At 51.0% G+C, this 4,768-nt stretch overlaps 1 pseudogene; it reads right to left on the bottom strand.

Moving 5' to 3' along the window:
• Positions 1–2,738: 2,738 nt before the first annotated feature.
• LOC111163255 (zinc transporter SLC39A7 pseudogene) lies at positions 2,739–4,119 on the bottom strand (annotated as a pseudogene).
• Positions 4,120–4,768: the final 649 nt, after the last annotated feature.

Consider the following 4,768-nt stretch of genomic DNA (forward strand, 5'->3'; position numbering starts at 1 on the left):
GGATTTTCCACAAATTGTTGATGGGGGTAGGCATAAATTATGTGTGTTTTCTCCCTGGCAGGCCTTTTGGCTGTGCTTAGTTGAATTAAGCATATCTATGTTTGTCCTGTGACTCACCAATTCTACTCCTGAGTATACATACCATCCCACTCCCTCCACTCCCCACCCCCAAAATATCAAAAAGGTCTTTTACACAGATTCATAAGCTGTGAGTTGCAGAAAGTTTATTTCATGCTGTGTATATAGGTGGAGCTGCAGGCAAACCGTGTGTCCACCGTTAAGGAGACGGATGAGAAAATGTGGCATTTGATGGCACACTATGCAGTGGTCAGAAATAACGAACTGGATTTACATTCAGCAGTACGGTTCGATCTTAAATATGTTTAGTGAGAAAGTAAGAAGCAGAATATCTACATGATATTTATGTAAATTTATGTACATTCAAAACATTTATTCTTAAATGAACACTGTATATTTTTCAAGACACTTTCATTCATCCCATCATGCATTCAATAGTATTTTTTTTAATACTGGTTGTCTGCCAGGCACCACCCTTGACGTTGGGAATATAGCAGCACACTAAGCAAAATTGTGTTTTTTATGGAACTTATATTCTACTAGAAGAAGAGAGATGACAAGGACAAATAAATGAGGAACACAGGATGGAGATTGTGGGTGGAGGAGATGTGCTATTTTATACAGGGCGGCTGTGGAAGTCCTCTCTGATAAGGAGATCTGGGGGCAGAAGACTGTTTTAAGAGGAACAAGACTGGTTATGTGAGGGAAGAGAACTCCGGGCAGAGAACAGTATGTGCAAAGGTCCTGAGGTGGGAGAATGTTTGGCATGTTTTAGGACATTAAGGAGGCCAGTGCATGGCCCGAGTAGAGTGAGAGAGGGAGTTACAGGAAGTAAGAGATGTGGTGGGCGAGGTCACACAGGGCCTCGCAGGCTGTGGTAAGTGCTGAGGGTTTTGCTTGGAACAAAATGAGAATCCATTAGATGCTTTTTAGCAGAGGAGTGAAAACATCTGGCTTATTTTTGCAGGATCACCATGGTTATTGTGCAGAGGCAAGACTAGAGGCTGCGAGAGCAGTGAGGAGGGATTACAGTGATCCAGGACACGGTGCTGGTAATTTAGAATAAGGTGGTAGGAGAGATGTGAAAGGCAAATCTTTAGAGAAAAAAGAAAAGCTGCCAGAGAGTATCTTCAAGAACTAGGGATGGGAAATATTTCAAACAAGGTATTTTCAGAAGTGTTAACCATAAAAGAAACAAATTACATTTGTTCCTCAAAAGATACCACCAGGGCTTCCCTGGTGGCCCAGTGGTTGAGAGTCCGCCTGCCAATGCAGGGGACGCGGGTTCGTGCCCCGGTCCGGGAAGATCCCACATGCCGCGGAGCGGCTGGGCCCGTGAGCCATGGCCGCTGAGCCTGCGCGTCCGGAGCCTGTGCTCCGCAACGGGAGAGGCCGCAACAGTGAGAGGCCCGCGTACCGCAAAAAAAAAGATACCACCAAGAGTAGAAAGACAAGTTGCAAACTGGGAGAACAGAGAGAGTTTTAAAAAGAGCGGACAATTTATTAATAAATGGGTGTGAGGGAACAGGAGGAACCTGAGATGTTGCTGAGGGTTCACTGGGAGGGAAAGACTGGGGAAGAGTAAGTTTAGGTGGAAAAAACAGGAGTTTGGTTTGGTTTATGTTTGGGATGCCCATTAGACATCCAAGTGGAGGTATTGAGGAGTCTGTTGGCCATTTATCTGGAATAGAATTCAGGGGAAAGGTCTGAGGATACACTTTTGGGAGTTGCAGTAGATAGAAGGCATTTAAATCATGGGGTTAGATGAAGTCACGTAGAGACCATAACAGCAAGAGAGCCTGAGTCCAAGCCCCGAGACACTCCATTATTTAGCAGGAAGGAAGGTGGTGCGGAGCCAGCAAAGAGGCCGAAAAGGAATGGCTGCTGAGGTTGGAAGAGAATCAAGAGAGCGTGGGGTTCTGGAGGCCAAGCGGGGAACCATTTCCAGAAGGAAGGAGCAATAGGCTGTGCCCGATTCTGCTGATAAGCTGATAAAATGAGCGAGGAGGACTGAATAGTTTTGGCAAAGATAATTTAATGCAATGATGGGGTTGAAAGCCTCACTACTAGAGAGAGCTTTAGAGAGACCGGGAAAAGAAGTGGGTAAAGCAAGCAGAGACAGCACTTCTTTTTTTTTTTTGGTGGGGCTGAAGATACACGGACTTTATTTCATCACCCCTACTCTCCATTCAAACAGTAATATAGGGCTTCCCTGGTGGCGCAGTGGTTGGGAGTCCGCCTGCCGATGCAGGGGACACGGGTTCGTGCCCCGGTCCGGGATGATCCCACATGCCGCGGAGCGGCAGGGCCCGTGAGCCATGGCCGCTGGGCCTGCACGTCCGGAGCCTGTGCTCCGCAGTGGGAGAGGCCACGACAGTGAGAGGCCCGTGTACCGCAAAAAAACAAAAAACAAAAAACCCAAAAAACCCCAGTAATATAAAAAGAATAGAGACACACACACACAAATCAGGCCATGAGATTAGCAGCTAATCCCCTTCTCCCTGTCACTCCTGGATCCGGTTACGTGATTGAGGTTTAACTGATGTTTATCCTCACCTCCCCCTGCTTCCCCCTCTGTTCAGGGCTCTGGTCTTCGCTGGAGCTTCCACCACCAGGCGGGAGAAGGGAGGCAGACCTTGGAGAAGCCTGTGTGTGGCAGCTTGGTCCTCCGAGAACAGGTGGGGTGGGGACACGGGGTGGGCTGCCATCCCCTCTCTCTCTTCCAGCCTTCTTCGTGGCCCCAGGTAGCCCTCCAACCCAACAACGTGGCCAGCCCATGCCTGATGGCACCGTCCCTCTGGCCTCTCAATTTCGCCTCTACAGCCCCTGTGAGACTGCCAAACCCTGATGGTCCTCATGCCAAAGACTCCACTTCCCTCAGATACAGCTCTTTCCCTTAGCAGAGCTCTCTGGCCAGGGCGTCCAACCTCCACAGACCCCTGACCTGGAGGAGTTAGAGGCTAGAAGTTTGGGGCAGGGGTGGGGGCAGTTTATCCCACCTGTCACTCGAGTGGACCATCATCACCATTATGACAACCTGCCCCAGCATCTCCAGGAAGGGACTGCAGTGGTGACACCTCCCTCAACAGCTCAGGCCACGCGGACCTGGGATGTAGTTGCTCTGTAGGTAAAGCAGTGAGCGGCAGAGCCCAGCCAGGACCCGCCCCGCCTGCACTTTACTGCCCGCGCCCCTCTTTGAGTTAGGAGCGTAAGGCTGCACACACCAGCGCCCCTATTGCCAGACTGGGCCAACAAGGCATAGTCCCCGACTTCTTGGGGCACTTCCTGCAGTGGGACAGTCACTGTGGTCAGGATCTCCAGCCCCCGACCCCCCGAAATGAAGCACCATGGCCAGACCACCCGTGAGGTTGGTGCCAGTCGGCAGCCAGATTCAGCTACCCCAATACATGCAGGTGTGAATCTGATTTTTCCCCTTCAGTATTCTGAGGTCTCCTGGGCCCATCTTTGCACCCCGTGCTCCCTCCTCTCCTCCTCTGAGACCCCTCCCCCCAACTTCCTTTTCTTCTTCCTATGAGCTCTGCTTCTCCTTCAGAGGATGCTCCTGTCTTCCACATCAGTGACTTCCATGTGTGATCCAGAGCATGTGCTTATCCTCCCGCCTTGTCTCACAAAGAGAGGCGATAGTTCCACCGAGGACCCACCATCTCGCAGACAGGATAGGGCCCTCCCATTGTGCTCCAGACAGTGGTAAGAATGAGGTTCCAGGGCAGGGGGCATGAGGTTGAGGAAGACATCTCCCAGGAGCCCACCCCAAGCAAAACTGAGTAAAATCTGGAGTGGAAAGCAGTGTCAGGGGACCTGGACTCCTCGGGGATTAGGAAGTGGAAGAAAAATGGAGCTGCAGAGATCAGCACTGTAGCCCCAGTGCATAGGCTGTGCTCATGGTCTTGTCCATGTCCTCTGTGGGAGAGGCTGTCATAGCAGTGGCCATGGCTATGGCCATGGGGCAAATCCTCCATGCTCGTGACCGGGGGTGTGCCCACACCAGATGCTCTTGTGAGTGTGGCCATGGGCACAGGCATGACTGTCCTTGGTAGAAATCCACACCTGGGTGCCTGCGGCTGTGACCACAGAAGCTCTCATGCAGGCCTCCATGACCCTCGTGTCTGGTCACCAGAAGCCCCAAGGCCACCCAGGTCAGCAGTCCCACAGCCACCCAGTGCGGGTCCCTGGGCCTCAGGCCACCAAGCTTACCAGAGGGACAGAGACAGTGACTCCACTTGACCTTCAGCTCTATACCTGTGTGAGGTCAGCTTTATTCCACTCATGCCCTCTGTCCACTTCTGTGGTCGCTCCTCCATTCCGTTCTGTCCCCACCCTCATTGTTCCCAAGACTCTTCCTAAGAGTATTCCGAAGACAGCACTTTTGAAGAATTTTGCTATCAGGGAAAGCAGAGAGGCGGCCCAGTGCCTGAAGGGGCCCGAGTGGTCAATGGAAAGTTTTTGCTTGTTATTTTTAATGAGATAAATTAAATAAATGAAAGGGAGTGTCTATGGTGGAGATAAAAAGTAGGAGTGGCGATTCAGGGTGAAGTGGAAAACGTAAAATAAGAAGGGGCTCATTTGGTCAGAGATGACGGCGCCATGAACTTGGAGAGAATGGTGGAGGGGCCAGGCAGGGAGGAGAAGCAAACACACAGAACAAAACAAAACAAACACCACCCTCTTC

Source organism: Delphinapterus leucas, chromosome 1, assembly GCF_059928025.1.
Source record: "Delphinapterus leucas isolate spDelLeu-1000000601 "Yukka" chromosome 1, BTC_Dleu_Yukka2, whole genome shotgun sequence".
Taxonomy (NCBI): domain Eukaryota; kingdom Metazoa; phylum Chordata; class Mammalia; order Artiodactyla; family Monodontidae; genus Delphinapterus; species Delphinapterus leucas.